This window comes from Haemaphysalis longicornis, unplaced genomic scaffold, assembly GCF_048455015.1.
Source record: "Haemaphysalis longicornis isolate Haplotype H1 unplaced genomic scaffold, Haemaphysalis longicornis Haplotype H1 scaffold_30, whole genome shotgun sequence".
NCBI classification, from domain to species: Eukaryota; Metazoa; Arthropoda; class Arachnida; order Ixodida; family Ixodidae; genus Haemaphysalis; species Haemaphysalis longicornis.
Window position 1 is genome coordinate 2,070,589 of NW_027526336.1, and position 18,874 is coordinate 2,089,462.

At 50.0% G+C, this 18,874-nt stretch overlaps 1 long non-coding RNA gene across 1 annotated transcript; it reads right to left on the reverse strand.

The window, feature by feature from the left end:
• Nucleotides 1–452: 452 nt before the first annotated feature.
• LOC144177716 (uncharacterized) lies at nt 453–1,952 on the reverse strand. The gene is made up of 2 exons (XR_013323837.1): nt 1,729–1,952; nt 453–605 (listed from the first exon to the last, which is right to left on the reverse strand). It is a non-coding gene; the product is annotated as an uncharacterized LOC144177716 (long non-coding RNA).
• Between the last annotated feature and the right edge of the window lie 16,922 nt (nt 1,953–18,874).

Genomic DNA, 18,874 nt, shown 5'->3' on the forward strand with positions numbered 1-18,874 from the left:
AGTCCAAGAGGGAATGATGATGAGCCCCATGTATCCATGTAGTGTATGCAGTTGCGTCGCCTACGCGGAGGCCTGTCACCGCAAGATGTTGCATCCTTGTTGGATGCAAGGCAAGGTTTCCCTATCCGCTGCAGCCCTAGTTAACGTGCTCAACATTCATTTCAAATACCTGCCCTGGATATATCATCACTGACATCACAAGACACTATTTAGCGAGAGGATTGAAACTTTGGCTTAAATTGTGTAATCTCTCAATGAATAAGGCATCATTCGCTGCTTGGCAAGCAGTAGGGGCACTATAAGACACCCAATGTTGTGAGTGAAACTGGTATTTTGTCCTAATGGCCCCTTTAAGGCGAATAAAAGGTTTGCTCCACAACAGGATTTGTAGCAACTGTGAAACTTAGCAAAGAACTGTAATGTTGTGGCACAGCAGATAAGACGAACCATGGTTGAAGGTTACGAGCAATCTATTTACATCATTTACAAAATGGCCATGAGAGAGTCAGTGCTGGCTTCGCCCCCACACAGCTTCTCCCTCGTCATTGTCATCAATGGTCAGCCATGGGAATTTTCGTCCACCATGCCCCGTGACAGAATGGCACCTGTAAAAATCAAGGAATGGTCAGGGTTACTCATTAAAGGCCAACGGTACTCACACTTCAGCTCGGCCAGATTTATCAATTTGTAGTAAGTACCACCCAACGCCGCCTGTATAAACATTGCCTGACACGTCGCGTGCTTTTCAATAGGAAGGGTAGGGACACTTAGTTCAGCCACTCATCCGCTATGTGGTGCGCGCCGGCGGACATTTCGCCTTACGTCACTGCTCTGGAGTCGCGAACGCTGCACCCACTTCTATGACGTGTGTCTGTCAGCTTGCCTGTTGGGTTTCAAGAGCCGTTTCGCTCACATCTTAGGCCGGACGGGGCGATAGTTCTGGGGCGCGCTGGGGATCTTGTTCAACGTGTCGCTCGCTTTACACTTGCTGCATTTTCCCAAAGATAACCGACGGAGGAGGAACTGAATTATATGTGTAAGAACATATTAATTGTCAGGTAGATAAATAGTGAACAGAACAACGATATTTTAGGAAGGCACAGCCATTATTTTACTGGTGTTTTTTTTCTCTCTGGAGGATTTAGGGAGGAAAAAATTGCCGGCACATTTTTCATTCAGGCGCTCGCTTCCACCATTACTTTCGAAAAATATCACGTGCTTGTATCATGATGAGATGTTCATATGAAGAACATGCAACAGGGTTGCCGCTATTTAATACTGCGAAAATTCCTGAACAATTCGCAGCTTCTATGTTTTGATGCATAAATAAATAATTGGTTTTCTTCGTTTGCTGGTGTGATTATTGGACCTGCTTGGTACGCTGGTCATACGCACGCACCTTGACAACAAATTTGTCACGTGTTTATATTTGGAAGAGGCATAAACAGTAATATTTAACAGCCTCTGAATGCATTGCAACACCACAACGAATGTGATGCACTGTGCGGAAGAAGCAGGACATGGAATATCATTGGGGCTCTTCGATTGTGCATAGTCTGTAGACGCTTCCTCGTATTAGTCCAAGGATCGTTCGTTTAATTTGTCCTCGCGGATCGAGTGTGAAACCTCGCGACAACAGTCTCGGGGCGGGACAGCAAAGAAGGAAGCGTAGAGGTATTAAACGCATTGAACCGTAACAGACTGGTCGTATGTATTCACCACACTCACCATGTCGCATCGCTGGCCATCCGTTGGTTAACCGGCCGCTGCTGAAAAACGACGACCGCACTTACGCTACAACAAAGCCGCCATCACGCGAGAGACAAAAAAAAAGAAGAAAAAAAAGTACGCTTGAGGGCGCAGAGATCACGACCGAGCAGTCGTCTGCTAGCGAGAGTAGACTACGTTGTTTTTATTGTGTTTTATTGCGGAATGTCGCAGCGGCGAAGCTCTCGTGGGTAAAGCGAGCTCCGAGATCGTACGAACATCGCCTCCTTTAACTAGATGCCTGGAACGTGAGCCGAAAACCTCCTGTCCGTCCCTCTCCCAATCTCTCTTTCCACTACTGTCGGTGGCCAGCGCCTCTCGCGGCAGCCGCTCGAAACAACCCGCCTCGGCCACGGGCTCGGCCATGGAGGAAGCCCGCGGTAGCAGCGCGCTCCCTCTCTCGGCGCGCCGCTCCCGCGGGCTTTACGCTGTCACTTCTGCACGTCAGGTGAAACCCGAAAGGCCTTAACATAACGCTTGTGCATGTGATAGAATGAAATTCAATCGTGTCGGTGTCTTCGCTTAGAAATGTATCCATCTGAAGGAGGGAATCAGCGAGAAATCACTATAACGGCGTTAAGCGGCCCGGGCCAGTAGGTTGCGCACGAACACGGTATAATTAATTTAAAGGAATTTATCGCACCTCCAATTCTATTTTAGCCCCTGCGCTCTGCCGGGCCCGACGAGCGCACTATCAGAAGATACATTTTGTGACGGAAAGCTTCGTGCGCCTCCAATGTGCACGCTAAAGTGTGCATGCGTCTGCCGGAGCCGGGCGTTTGCTATGCCGCGAGACGCGAGGTCGACACCGGACCGCCGGACCCGCGCTGCCGCCGGCGCGACGGAAAAAAAAAAAATACTGCCGGTGGTCAGCGCCATCTCTGGACGTCTCTGGAAGTCGAGAGGGGTGGAGAGGACAACGAGTACAGTGCGATGCGCGAGCACAGTGTTTTTTCTCATTTTTCTCGATAGAAGTGCCTGATCTGATTGGTTTTCTAAACGAGTTTACGCAAGTAATGTCCAGGATCACACTGGATCCAGCCTTCCCGGGTGCCTGTGATCCCGTACATCGTGCGGTCGGGCTGCAGTGTGTGTCGACGGTGTACCCGGGGGAGCTCCGCGCCGGGATACCGACGGTCGTTGTCATCGCCCTGGTCGACGCTGGCCTCACGGCTGTTTTTTGACATCTAAAACCGACGCACACTGCTGCTACCACCAGCGGCTACCACGTAAAATCGACAAGGCGGCCGTATTGCAGGTGAGACGTCCGTTCCAATCATAGCACCTAGCCCGTCAGCATGATGCCACCAAAGAGAAACCGTCGCCCTACCGCAAAAAAAGCAAACGCAGATGCCAGAGGTAGCATGGTGCAATGCGGCGGCTGTGACAGCTGGGTCTACTCCTCGGACATGTCATCCCCGACCCTCGAGAAAGCAGACAGAGCAGGTTTCAAGTGCAAAATATGCACAACGCTGCACACCATACAGGCGAACATCACGCTCCATGAAAAGAAACTGAGGGGCGATCTCCAACTCGAAATCGGCAGCCTAAAATCACAGTTGCGAGAAATGGAAGCCCACAACAAGGAGGAAGTAGAAAAACTCACGCAGGGCCTACGAACTGAGAGCGACCGTTGCAAGGTGCTGGAATCGGAGGTGAAGGCTCTCCGAAACCAAGTTCAACTCACCGGGAAATCACCAAACAACGTGCCAGAAACCTCAGTTCGCCCACGCAATACGCAGACGCCCACCCCAACTTCCTACTGCCTCGACTCTGCTCCTGAAAGCCCCAAGACCCCAGAGCGGAATAACCAAACGCCAGTGCCGGGGAAACCACCAGGGCCACTTAAGACCAAAACTCTGTGGTCTAATGTGGCGGGAACAAAGCAGCACAAAACAACAGCTAAGGACCCAGCTGAAGGGTGCCCCCCTCCTGAGGGTGCTCACGGCACGACCTACAGCAGACCCATATCAGGCGGTGGGCCCCAGCCGCAACAGCAACACCAAGGGCCCACGCGTCGGTTCTGTGTGATCCTGGGTGACTCAAATGCCCACCGTCTGAAGAGGACAACGTACCAGACAGTGAAGGACCGACGGGTGCGCATCACCACCAGATCAGGGGCCAAAGTCGAGGAAACGCTGGTCCGGGCAGAGGAAGAGATCGCCCGTGCCAACTCGACCAGCACAACACTGCAGCTGGTGCTCCATGTGGGTACCACAGATATCCTTCAGAAGGAGGATACAGCAAAGTTAGCTGAGCTGCTCCGCCAAAAACTCGCGTCATGGAGCCAGAATGCACCTCAGCACTCATACTGCGTCTGTGCTGTCCCTGAAATTAACACACGGGGAGCAGAGATCGAGAGGGAGTGCTGCGAGTGGAACGCCAACGTAGCTTCCATGTGCAACACCTTGGGTCGTGCCGTGGAGTTCCTCCGACTTGCGGAGTCATCAACGCAGGGGAACATGGAGGACATCCACTACGACCGTCGCCTGGCAGATGACATTGGGCACCAACTAGCCCAAAAAGTAGCGTTTTTTGGTACAAACATCCGTCCCGAAAAGAACAAGGGACATCAAAAGAAGACCCCCCTGCCTCACCCCAAAGCCATGCAGCAGTTCATCCACGTAATGACGACCGCGTTTGGGCAGTTGACGAAGAAAAGTCAATGGCGGTAAGCCCAATCATGCCTCATCCTCTTGTGCCTGCTGATGTCAAGGACAACACCGACACACGCTACCTCAAATCAACACCAACTTGCAGCCAAATGAAAAACACAAGAAAAAGACACCAACACACCAGGCACAAACACGAAAAAGGTAAACAAAACTTAACTATGTGCCTTCTTAACATTCAAGGAAATAATAAGTTAAAATGGGAAGAAATCCAAAACCAAATGACGAAACAGCACATTGACCTATATGCATTGACAGAAACTCATCTGAGGGAACAAGAGGAACCAAATTTGACAGAAGAATTCAAATGGCATGGGCAAAACAGGACCAAGGGAGAAAAGAGAGGAGGGGGAGTCGGCTTTATATGCCGTACCCCAAACCTACAACTAGAGCACACCCCCAACAAATGTAAAGAACACACATGGGTAAAAATATATCTGGCAGATTGCTGCCTACATGTATGTGTTATTTACATGGCCACAAGCCAAGAAGACCCACAGTGGAACGACGACATCTATGACTGTATCGTGAAAGATATCGAAGATGAGCGCCACGGCCAGCCTGTCCTCCTGCTAGGAGACTTTAACTGTCATATAGCAGAACTGGAAGGTAAAGACAAGAATGCCTCAGGCTTTCGTAACTTGATTGAACGCTGCAACCTACGAATTGCCAATTTGGATGAAGCGAGCCAAGGAACATACACGTGGTCAAGAAACACCCAAAAAACAGCCATTGACTACGCCCTCTATAACAACCTTGCAGTGCAACACAATATAAATATTACGTCACTACATATAGACGAGGAGAAGCTAGACAGTTGCGGTAGTGACCACAACCGAATAAAGATCTGCCTAGAAGCAGATCGACCTCGACAAACAGAGAAGAAATGCAACCGCACAGGGACAACAACTGCACACTGGAAAACACAAGATACGGATGCACTGACAGCCTTTGCATCCCAGCTAGAAACAGAACTGGACGAATATTGCACATATGAGGAATTTATTGAAAAATGCATCAAGACAGCAGAGGAAACCGTTGGACGAAAGAAGAAGCACTTGTTCCACAGAGCCACTCCTTGGTTCGATACTGAGGTCAAAAAGCAAATAGCAGAAAGAAAAAGACTCTCCAAAAAACACCGTCATATACAGCAATATGACGCAGCAGCTAAGGAAGTAGCCTGGAAGGACTACATAGAACAAAAAGAAAAAGTAAAACAATTGGTCGCAGAAAAAATCGACGAGACCCACAGAAAACAAGAGATCAACATCACGCAAGAGCGCAAACACCTCAGCAAAAGATTCTGGTCGTACATCCGTTCATTGGGCCCCAAAGAAACAACACAGAAAGCGACAAGCCTAAAAACAGCAACCGGTGTTGTTCTTCAATGCGAAGACAAAATAGAAGCATATATGACAGAGTACTTCAACAACCTTCAAAAAGAGGTGCAGACAGAGGAGCGCCCAAAAGCGGATAGGTCTCACACAATGCAAAACAGACCAGAAGAATCTCTGCTTCAAGCAATCTCACCTACAGAGCTGAAGCGCCATATCAGCTACCTAAAAAATCAGAAAGCGGCCGGCCTGGATGAAATTCCCAATGAATTCATAAAAGCAATGCAATCAAAAGCACGCGAGGCACTCCTTCACTACTTAAACAAAACTCTGGAAACCCTGCAGGTGCCACAAAAATGGAAGAAGGCACGTGTAGTGTTCTTGCTTCTTATTAAAACACTCAGTTAAACGGATACTGGGTTTATTGTAAAAGACGAGATGCAAGCGTACAACCTAGCGCCGGTGCGCTTCTCCTTTCTCTTCCGCGCCCCTCTCGCGGCCCCGCTCCGGCCGCCCGTGTTTACGTTTCGGTTTCGGTTTTCAAGCGTACGCCCAGGGACGGTGGCGCCGTCTGGTTTATCCGTCAGACACCACATTTCCTCTTGTGCTTTTGGAAATGTTCGCCTAGCGTGCCTCCACGACGTAGTCCGTGAGCCGGCTCGGCGTTTTATTTCTTGTTGAACGCCGTGGCCACCGTGGCTGCGGCGCCGCTTCGGCTTGGGGTGATTGAAGTGGAGGCTGTGGTAAATCCTCGGCTCCCTCGGAGTTTTCTGGCTCCTCAGCTTCGGCGGGAAGTCTCGCGGTGTCTTCAGGCGTGTCGTCGGCCCCAGGGCTCGTACTGAAGTCGTTTGTAGTTGTAGTAGTCTTGAAACCTGTTATTGCGTCCTCTTCGGCAGATGTGTGTTCGGAGGACCCTTCGATTCTTTTGAAAAATGATGAGTTTCTGATCGTTTTCTTCCCTGCTCTTTTTGCTGTGATCGCAGTCCCTTGTACGCGGGTTACTACGTATGGGTCTGGGTCGTAGTGCGACTCGTGGGCCAATCTCACTGGGCGCTTTAACAGTACTCGATCTCCCACCTGAAGAGAGTGTGGAGCTGCATGACGTCTCTCGTCCGCGTATGTTTTCATTTTTCGTTTCTTGAGCGTGTCCCTTTCTCGGAGTTGTTTGTCTTCGTCTTCGGTTGCTGCCCCTGGGAGTTTTGTCTTGATTTTTCTCCCGAAGAGAAGCTCCGCTGGAGAGAGACCTGTTGTTCCTTGCGGGGTCGCCCTGTAGTTGAGCAGGTATTCTTGCAGCTCTGTTTCCCAATTTCTTCCTTCTATTGCTGCTGCTTTCACAGTCTTCTTTATGTTTTTGATAAATCTCTCAGCCTCTCCGTTGGCTTGCGGCCACAGAGGTGTCACTCTGTGATGCTTTATTCCGTTTTCTCCCATGCAGCTCGCAAAGTCAGCGCTGAAAAATGGGGGTCCATTGTCCGTTTTTACCTTCAGTGGCATTCCATGAATGGCAAACATTTCCAGCATTTTCGCTGTCACTGTGGGCGGGTTCAGCGAAGGCAAGGTTGCGACCATGGGAAATCTTGAGTACTCGTCTACCACAACCAAGAGGTATTTTCCACCGGGAAGAGGACCTGCAAAATCTGCTGCCAGAGTGTGCCATGGCCCTGGAGGTAGTTCTGTCATCTGAAGAGGTGGTGGTTTGTCTCTTGGAACAGTGCTCTGGCAAGCACGGCAGTTCCTGATCAGGTCCTCCACCTTTTTGTCCAGACCGGGAAACCAATTTTTTTCCCTTATCAGCTGTTTCGTCTTTACGACACCTTGATGTCCTCTGTGAGCAATTTCTATCGCTCTCCTCTGAAGCTTATCTGGAAGTACAAGCCTTGTGCCTCGAAGAATGACGTTGTTGTCGGTCACTGTGAGCTCGTGGCGAATGTGAACGTAAGCTTTCAAGGCAGTCTCTTCCCACATTTTGTCAGCTGCCTTCTTATCAACCTCTTGGATGGCAACGATGAGCTTCTGCATAAGTGGGTCTTCGGCGTAGGCTGTCTCAACTTCAGTCATGGTCATAGCTTTTGGCACAGCTACCCTGCTCAGAAAACGGACATACTGTTGAGTTGCTCTGCCTTCTTTTGTTTGCGGCATCACTTCATCTTCGTGTGCATGCCTTGACAAGAAGTCCGCTGGGTTGTCTTTGCCAGAGATGTGCTCGACTTCGTAGTCGTATTGCTGCAATCTAAGGCTTAGTCGTTCGAGCCTAGCAGACAGCTTCGCCCTTGGATTCTGCAGGATAGAGACCAGAGGCTTGTGATCGGTCTTGATGGTGAACTTTCCTCCAGCGAGGTACACTCTGAAGTGTTCCACCGATGACACTATTGCCAGCATCTCTTTGTCAATTTGCGGATACCTCTTTTCTGTCGGAGTTAGTGCTTTGCTGGTCCAGGATGCTGGTTTCCTCTTTTCCTCCTTTTCCTGGTTTTTCTTGTGCAAGCACTGCACCGATTCCATCGGGACCTGCGTCTGTAATGAGGTATGTCTCCTTACAGTCATCATAGTAGTCTAGTGAGTGATTGGCAGCCAGCTCTTCCTTGACCTTGTCTAGGGCGTCTTGTTCCTTGCTGCTCCACTCAAACACATTCTTGGCATGTGTGAGCTCACGTAGCGGTTCTACAATATGTGCCAGGCGAGGGATAAACCTGCTACAATAGTTGATCATTCCAAGGAGGCTTCTGACTTCACTTGGATTCTTTGGAGGTGTCATCTTTCTCACCGCCTCTACTTTCGCTGGGTCTGCTGTGATGCCTTCTGCTGAGAACACGTGTCCGAAGAACTTCAGGCTGGTGGTGCCAAATACGCATTTCTTGCTGTTCAGTGTCAGTCCAGCAGTCTGAAGAGCATTTAACACCAGACGGAGTCGCCGGTCGTGTTCCTCCAGGTTTTGTCCCGACACCAAGATGTCATCACTGATGTTGATGATTCCATCTTCATCAGGCAGGACTTGTCGAATGGCGTCCTGGAAGACCTCTGCCGCCGAATTGACTCCAAAAGGAAGTCTCTTGTACCTCCTGAGTCCGATGTGAGTCGAAAACGTTGTTATTTGTCGTGACTGTTCGTCCAGCTCTAGCTGATGGTATCCTTCGTTCAAGTCTAGTTTTGAGAAGAATTTGGCTCCGTTCAAGATCCCAATGATATCTTCTACCGTCGGCATAATGTGCCTCTGTCTTTCTATGGCCACATTAGGCTCCCTCATGTCCACACATATTCTTAGGGCGTCAGGGTCTTTCATCTTCGGTACTGCCACTATCGGTGAGACCCAGGGTGTTGGTCCTGTCACTGGTTCGGTGATGTCTTCTTCATCGAGTCTTCTCACTTCTTTTTCGACTCCATTTCGCATCTTGAATGGTATCCTTCTGTGTGGGCGGGCCACAGGCTTAACATCCGTCTTGATCTGAAGCTTGACCTGGAAGTTCTTCAGTTTCCCGAGTCCGGTGAAGAGACTTGGAAATTCCCTCTCAGGATCTACTCTTGACTTCTCTTCAACGCCATACTGCAGCTGTATAAGTCCAAGGTTGGTCGCTGTGCTGTAGCTCAGGAGGGACGCGTGTTGTCCTTTTATGACGTACACGTTGGTCTCCGTTGTCTTCTCCCTAGCTTTTATTGTTGCTCTGAACATTCCCAGCACTGGAAGGGCTTGGTTCACTCCGTACGGAACCAGGTGAATGTTGGTCTCCTGCAAAGGTGTTTTCAGGACGTCTCTCCACGCAATTTCTCCAATCACGTCAACTCCTGCTCCAGAGTCCACGCAAAATTCCATTCTGGCTCCTTCTATCTCGACAAGCACAGTAGGAATTTTTGAGTTCTTTCCTTGCACGTAGTACAGTTCTTCTGGGTCATCTTCTGGGTTGTTTCTCTCTCTGACCGTTCGCACTTCTTTGGGCGTCCTGCACATTTTGGCGAAATGGTTCTTCTTGTTGCAGCTGTGGCAAGTGGATCCCCACGCAGGACATTTCTCTCTGCCTCCCTCGTGCGGCCACTTTCCTCCGCAGCATGTGCATCTGCCACTTGCAACCTTTGGTTCTGCTCTCTTCTGCTGTTTCGGCCACTGTTTCTTCTCTTGGGTCACCTTGTTCACCTTGTTCACTGCAACTGGCAATTTCTTCTCCATGTCAGCTGCTTGTCTTTCGGCGTTCTCAAGGCTGCGACCTTCAAGCAGTAGCCGCTCCAGCGTAATGTCTGGGTCCCGCAGAGCATTCCTTCTTAGGATCGACGACGTGGTTCCCTCTATCACCTGAGATAGGATTTCTTTGTCCACATCGCCGAACTCGCAGGAAGAAGCTAGTTGGCGTAGGCGCACGTGAAACTCGCTGATATTTTCTGTTGCCTCTTGCTTCGCTTGTCGAAACAGATGCCTTTCGAAGACGGAGTTTTTCTTGGGCGCAAAGTGAGCCTTCAATTTCGCAACAGCCGTGTCGTAGAGAGCTCCGGTGTTCGGAAGAGTAAGAAAAATATCATGGACGGCTTCTCCGGCTAGGTGCAGCAGTAGTGCTCTTTTTCTCAGATCATCTGTGATATTAGCCGCAACGAGGTAATTTTCAAATCGTGCATGCCACCTCATCCATCTCGAGGAGACTGATGTCGGGTCCACATACGGATCGAAAGGAAGAATGGTAGGAACTTGGGCTTCCATCCCGACGGCTTACTTGCTCTCTTTCGCTGCGTCCTTCTGTAGGAGCTCCTTGGGCGTGGCTCGTCTCGTGATCTTTTCTTCGAGTTTCTATCTTCTCTAGGCGTGCTGTTTCGCAGGGTCTTCTCGGTATCCCCTCAGGGATCCCATCCTCGTCGCCAGAAATTTGTAGTGTTCTTGCTTCTTATTAAAACACTCAGTTAAACGGATACTGGGTTTATTGTAAAAGACGAGATGCAAGCGTACAACCTAGCGCCGGTGCGCTTCTCCTTTCTCTTCCGCGCCCCTCTCGCGGCCCCGCTCCGGCCGCCCGTGTTTACGTTTGGGTTTCGGTTTTCAAGCGTACGCCCAGGGACGGTGGCGCCGTCTGGTTTATCCGTCAGACACCACAGCACGGATAAAACTTCTACATAAGGGCAAAGGAAAACCCATTGACGAACTTGAGTCGTACCGACCAATAGCTGTTCTCAGCACAGTGGTAAAGCTCTTATGCACCATAATAAATCGCAGAATTCAAAAATATTGTGAGGACAACAACAAATTAGCAGATGCCCAAATTGGTTTTCGCCCTAACCGAAGAACAAGTGACCACATCTTCACGTTAACCCAAGCCATAGAAATGAAACAAAGACAAATCACAACTATTCCTCGCATTTCTTGACATGGAAAAGGCATATGACACCGTGCCCCATGCAAAGCTGTGGGACAAACTTGAAAAACTAAACCTAGAAGATGGGATGATTGAACTAATAAAGGAGATGTACAAAGACTGCACTGCCATATACGAATTGGACGAATACAAGTCACAGGAAGTCAATATCAACATCGGACTAAAGCAAGGCTGCCCATTATCCCCAACGCTTTTCAACATCTATATAAACGAACTATTAAACACCCTTGACAAGGAGGGAGCAGGCCTACGCCTGTCGACCATCACGAAAGACGGAGAGGAAGAATATACCAAAATAGCATGCCTCGCCTTTGCCGATGACATTGTTCTTCTAGCAGAATCCGCAACAGACCTACAAGACCTGCTCGACATCTGCTCAAAGATAGCAACAAAAGACCAGTTGAAATTTAACACAGCAAAAACGCAGTGGATGGGCATAAATGTAAATAACGAGTAAATCAAAGGTCCATTCACGCTCCAAAATGAAAAGCTAGACCGGACAAATTCATACAAGTACCTGGGCATCACCATCGGCAGTCAAGCGAACTACCTCGAACAGCACGAGAAGGACACTGTGAAAAAATCAAATAAATTGAAAGGGCTAACATGGCACCTCGCAAGACATTCATACAACCCCTACTCTGTAGGGCGCACACTGTGGAAGGCACTCGGAGTACCAGCCGTAACATACGCAGATGATGTGCTGGCCTACTCCAAACCAACGCTGAAATGCATGGAGCAACACCAAAACGAGCTGGTCCGGTGGCTGCTTGGAGGCAACTGTGCGACCCCAAACGCCGCCATCACAGGCGAAATGGGCTGGTCCCCCTACGAAGTCAGAGAGGCGAGGGCAAAACTACACTATGCTGGCAGGATCAAATTCATGGCGACCAAAAACTACTGCAAACGCATATACATGCACCTTCGCTACAGAAATCTGAAAACTGAATGGATAAAAAGACTCACCAGCCTCGAAATGAAATACAGCCAAAATTCGACAAAACATGAAGCTAAATCTGAACAAAAGTGGCAACAAATCGTCAACAAAGAGCTAGCAAGCGCGAGCAAATTAACCTGGCGCGTAACGGTCTCCAGAAAGCAAAGCCTCGCCGAGTACCTCCAACATAGGGAAGAACCAGCGCCGATGCCATATTACCGTGGCGACAGAGACAGTGCCCTGCTGTTCCAGGCACGCACGGGATCCCTGCTCACGCAGCAAAGGCGACACGAGCTATTCGGCGCGGACCCAACGTGTCGGCTGTGCGGAGCGCAGAGCGAGACGATACAGCATGTGATCCAGGAATGTACAAAACTAAACGACGAACATCAGGAAGCGACGACATTAGCCGATAGCCTGGCATTCACGGGTGCCACTGAAAAAACAAAAGAGCAGCAAGCATCGCACACCAAACGACGACTGCGTCGATGGGAGCAGTACTGCCGAAGTTCAGAAAAGGTCTCCACTCGGCAGTGAAACCTCGATATATCGAACAGCGCGGTGCCCGCAAAATAGTTCGATATAACCAGAATTCGATATATAAAATAACGTAAAAAACGCGTCATATACTGGTACAAATCAATAAATTAACGAATTGTGCAGTAAATACTCACTTGGTGCTTCAAAGTATTTATTCTTTTGGCTTAAAGTACTGCAGCAAGGTATCCTGGCGTGTTATACACGACTTCCTCAACGTAGTCCAAACGTTCCACAAGCGACAGGCCGGTGCCTTCTATAGCGCTGCAGTAGCGGTGCGGTAGGGCCAAAACCGCTGAAGCCTCGTTCGAAGTCGGGAGCGGGGCACTATCAGCGCTTGCGGGTTCAACCTCGGCAGCGTCTTCGTTTGTGCGCTCAGTAGTAACCCCCGCCAGGATCTCCACACCCGTCAGCTCCGCCGTCATTCCGGTGCTGTCGTCACCGCCAACAAAGTCATCAATGCACATGCTTCGTGGCTCAGCACCAACAAAGCGCTCCAGCTGGCCCCAGGTTTCTTCAAGCTCGCATTCTTCTTTTGCACCGTCCAATTCTGCTTCCGTGCAACCGATGCGCAGCAGTCGGAAACGCCCATCGCGCCACCGCTATCCTCGAGGGTACTGCGGGATAGCTTGCCGCCTGTCAACAGAGCGCGAGCGGTCTGGGCAGTCTGGGGTGGCGGAGTTCGATATGCCCATTTCATGTCCGTCCCAGTTCGAAATAAAAAATTAAAAATGCATGTAATTTTCCGCGTGGTATAGAAAGTGTTCGATATAGACAATAATTCGATATACCCGTGTTCGATATATCGAGGTTTGACTGTATTTCCTGCATAGATCAAGTGGAGAACTAAGTGGACCGACCCGCCGGACCTACCGACGGCCTCACTTCTCTGCTACAACCGGACCGGCCGTGGTGGGACCGGCATTTCCACGCGTGTGTGCGAGCGTGCGCGTGCTCGGTGTGTACGTGCGTGGTGTGTGTACTGTGTACCCTGACACCCGTGGTGCCTCCTGACGGTGCAAAAGAAAACTACTGTGCCAGGAGAAGCCCTGGTGGCGCTGGTGCAAATACTCGATCCCAAACACCACACCACGGGTGGCAACAATTTCTAAACAATTTCTCCGTATGTGCAAACATAGGGTCTATTCGTTTCACCTGCACCGCGTGAACCAGTTCAGGCGGTGCCGCACTTCGCCGTTCGTTTCAGCGGTGCAGCTCGCGGCACCTGAACCGCGCCGTTCGATTCACCGGTGGTGCCGACGGGTGCAGGACGGGTTCATGGCTTTGCCTGCACTCCCTGCCGAGGAGGTGCAGAAGCAGACGACAAAAGTGCAGGGCTGGTTCCGCCGATGGCGGAACCCGCTTTGCACCACTGTGAACTGGTTCAAGAGGTGCAGGCTGAATCGAATAGACCCATATGTTCGAACTTCCTGTGGCGCTTGATGCGCCTGCCCTGTGTCAAAAGGGATCAGGACCACGAACTTACTTACTTACTTACTAACGCGCGGCAGGCCGACTCAAATGGAAAAGCGGGCGACGTTCCGGGCATCTAGTTAAAGGAGGCGATGGTACGAATCATGGGGCCCTATTCTCGACTGCACAAATTGCCGGCAATTCAGGCAATTTTCCGGAAGTCTTTTCTGATTGGCTTTCAATTTTGGTCACGTGCTTCCGGTTGACAAAGCGGTTGTGTGTGCTGTCGTCATTTTGACGTTTCATGTCGTCTACGGACACCAGTTTTAAAGTTTGTCGTATTTCTCGTTACTAAAGGCGCATAATTCTTGGCCGGCAATGAAAAACCAGACTAAATGCAGTGGACATGACAACGTAAGCCTGTCTTTGCTATTCAACAACAATACTGCTTGTAATACACACCCCCTCTGTGATTGGCTGGGAAGGCGTGACGTAATTTAAACAGTTGGCGGGAACGGTTACGTCATGCATTGGCAACTTCAGCCTGCGTAAAAGTGACGTAATGCTACGTAACAGCCTAAAAATGGCGGCTGTTTTTGTCGCAAAATACAAGCAAAATAGGGCACAATATTGCCCCGGCTTACGGCGCCGCGAAATCTGCGGCAATTTGCAGCAGGCGCAGTTTCGCATGCGCGCTGTTTAAAGCATGTTTCCTACCAAAATAAATTATAGTTCCAACTGCTTCCAAGTCAGCGATCATGGAACATACAAATAACGTGCAGTATTTTGCTTTTATGTTTGGCAATGAAATAAAAATTATTTGTTTGGCGTAACCGCAACATAAGAGGGCAGTACAAGCCTCTCTAGGACAAAGAGAACTCAATGCATGGCATTTGTCCATACTTGTCCTAGTAAGCTGTTGGGTCACATGATCGAACTCAAGAAAAAAATAGCAATGAAAAGTGACTATTTAGTTCATTACAGCGCTGATTGCAGTCGAGCTTGACGAATGAGTGAATCGGCGACATCGGTGCGCTCCGCGGTTATCAGGCGCAGCGCTTAGCTGCTCTTATGTGTCATAGAAGCGATGGTCGCGGCCGTCTTTTTCTGTGATCACGCCATAAACTTGTAACATAGCAGCAGACGATGGCGTGGCGGCGGTGGCGGCAGGGAAGGTGATAACGCAACAAAGCTTGCATTGAAGCAGAGAGCCCAGCTATGTTAATAAAAGCGATTGAAAGAAATAAATAGATACGGTAAAAAAATTGTATGATGTTCTTTAGCTCGACATCCGCCTTTCGCTCGCTTTTGGATCAACGTTACTCGATCGCCTTGTGGTGTTGGCGCCAAATTTGACCTCCAGAAATGTGTTTTTTTTGTCAGCCTCAGCTACCGTCTTAATTTTTATAGTACATGCCAAGTGTTTTTATATCTTTCTTGCACAATATTTGATACCTTGGTAGCGATCTTTATGAGTGACTCGTCAAATTACACTGCATTTCGTCATAGCTATAGGTGTAGCACGTCACTGATTGCTTACGTCGTGCTTACGCAAAAAAACATGGGCGAAATGCCGGCAATTTGTGCAGTCGAGAATAGGGCCCATGGAGGAAGAATCGTGGGCGCTGACATGATACAATTTCCATGGTTGCCAGATCAATTGCATTCAGTCTTCTAAAAAGTTGTTTCGTAATTATTTAACTAAAACAAAAAACTGGAGCAAAATAGTTACAAATAACTGCTTCAGTAATTAAAACTAGCTTTATAAAAAATCTTTTAGTGTAATTAAGCTCTTATTAGAGGAGAAAGAGTAAGTGTCTAGTTCAGTTTTGGTTTCGATTTTCGTGTGCTAGGAAGTGGCGAGGCCCTTGCGCCTGACTTGCGTAGTGTGTGTGTGCAGTCTTCAGCTCAGATATGCGTGCGTGCAAAACGTGTACAACTAGTACAACTCGGATGCACGCGCTGAGCAAGTGCCTGTCCGGGCGCTTGCGAGGCTGTCATTCTTTCTTCACGTTAAGCACCCTATCAATTGCCCCTGAACTGACGCCGGAACAGCGATTCTGATCTGACCTTGACTATCGCAAGTTCACTACAGGCTACGGAGTGGCAGCCAGCGATCGTTCCCGTTGGAAGAGAAATAAAAGGAGCTTTTATAATCGTTCGGTCCAGTTGTTTTATTCATGGAACTTCTTACAGCTCTTCGTTCTTCGAACTTTCGCGCAAACGTTCGTGAAAGTAGAACGAAAAAATAGGTAACGAAATGCGGTTTCTTTTTTTAATTAGTCAATGTTCTTTCCTCGCGCGCTCTCTGCGGCCCATTCAATACTGCACATTCAGTCCCGCAAGCTTTCCCTTTGAAGTGGTGGAAAGCAGCTAGAACTTGACGAATACAGACAGAAAGGAAAACGGGACACACCGCGGACTGTATTTCGCATACTCCCTTGGCATGCATTCTTCCATCCGTTGGCATGTGATCGACCGCGCTCTTTCGTTCCTGTGCTTCAAAGCGCCGCGACTCACCCACTCACCGTCAATATCAATATGCGTTGGCCCATGCGATGTCTTTTTTGTGTGTGTCAATAAAGGTTTTACATTGAGCTAAAGCCACAGGCAGTTCACTACACTTCGTTTGAAAAGCATTGAGCGACTCGCAAAATGTCACAGAATGGCAAATAAAGCGGCACAGCGCAAAAATGCACGGAGATCATACGGAGATTCATTATTCTGTGCACCCAGTACGGATCAGCTGACCCCTTGGCGTCCTCGCGCATGCGATCAGTCGCATTCGAGCTTGCGAGCAAGTGTTGTGTGAGCGTTGCCACATCTTGCTCAAATACTCTCAGTACATACAAGTCGCACGTACGCTAAACCGATAACACGGCGGTTACCCACCCACAGGAGATAAACTACGCAATGCTGTCGACGCCGCCTACACAAAATCCGCCTGGCCAGCGGTCCGCCATGTTACAATTTCTCCCGGCATGCTTCGCTAGCCGGACGCGGAAACGCCACAGTAGCAAGTTGCCAGATTACAACCCATCGCTTTCGCCGTTTTCAGTAAGCAAAAGCTCAGCTGGCAACCTTCAACTCGTTCGAAGCACCCCAGCCCGCGCTTCAAATCGTTCGAAGCGCGGGCTGGGGTGCTAAGGACGCGGGTGTGGAGGCGGAAATGGGACGATGCGGAGGAGGTGATGTGTGCGGTGTGTGGTGAGGAAGAGGAGACTGCAGAACACATTGTGTTGCGGTGCGAACAACTGACTCCCCACCACCCTAGTGATACCACCATGGCGGAGGCGCTTGGCTTCGTTGTGCATCCCCCGCCAGGGGACACACTGGGCACGGGCGACACCACGGATGCGAGTGCAGCGCCACCGGGGCTCGTGACTGGTGACGTGGTGCCGAATCCGGTCAGCACTGGGCCTCCTCGATTATCAGTCCCGGATCGTCCGCGGACTGCCCGAGGCGCGATCCGGCGCTCGATTTTCCCATGTATTCCTATGGGGTTTCCGGTCCGAACGCAGTCCTCGGACTGCCCGCGGACCGTCCAGGACTGGTAAATCGAGGATGCCCACTGCGAGGCGCCGACTGGAGGAATGGAGAAGACGAGCCCGTTGCGCCCGTTAGCATGAGGAAAGGAGGCCACGAACAAAACTCTTGAGGCTAGGGCGCCGGGGGATTATATGCCCTCAGGAGTGTCCCCCCGATGCAAAGGGGCAGCCACCAAGCCATCATCATCATCATCGTATCATGTCTGCCACCGTGTGTCGTACGGTTCCAATGTTCCAATGCATTAGCTCAGCGGCGCGCTTTCCCTCTAGAGTCAGTATATTATCTCTATGCGGCCAGGATTGTCATTCACGCCGTCACGCATGCATTTGCTCCATGCCGTCACGCGCCGCGGCGGAGAGGAAGCAGACGACGCAGGCGACGCGCCTCCGTTGCCATAGCAACGCGGCGCATGCGCAGAGAGCAGTGGGGGTGAGATCTCCCTGCGGTGATGGACGGTGTCGTCTCTCGCCACCATGGAGGAAAAAGGAAAGAAAAAGTATTCTTTCCTCCATGCTCGCCACTCTCGCACGACCGTTCGTGGTCTCTTGTCTCTCCTCCAACCGCGCTGACCCACGCGCTTCGTTTCACCATAATACACGCTACTTGAATATTTATTTAAAAAACCAGTACCTACGTGTACTCTGATTTTCATGGAGGGGCGTGGTAGTTACATGCTTTTCCATCTACATCCATTTACTTTTTTTCCATAAGTCGACCAACGAGCGCGGAATGGTACAAAAGTAGTCCGTCTGGACTTGTCACGAATGTGCTCGTTTATCGCGCGTAAATAATATGCACGGAAACCGTGCAGCGGAAAGGTACAGGTGCCCCAAAAATAATACGGAGCACGGGAGCGCTGGCCGGAGCGTGCAAAACTGCATGCCAGCGCGATCTATGCGTAGATGCGCTGCAGATAGCGAGAGTGCGTGGGCACATCCGGCTGGCCCCTCTTAATGTTCTGATGCTCGTCTTATCGCCGGCTCAAGCGAAGCCGAGCTGCTGCCACCCCTGCTCGACAGGGGCGCTTTCGGAGCTTCACGAAAGCCTGTTTACGCAGAGCCAGCGAAGAAAGCTTCGTCTTCAGCGAGGTCCGCTTTCTGCTTCGTCATGAATGCCACCGGTTTCACTATGGGTGTCTGCCGTGCTTTGCGATCCGCTTGATTTTGAATCATGTGGCCATAATAATGCCTGGCTCCAACTAGCGCATAAAAATGAGCAAAAAACAAAAATTTCATTCGCGTATGGCTGCATTCCATTAACGATACAAATGGGCGATCAAATAAAATGGGAAGTGATACCTTTGGACTCTAGTTACTT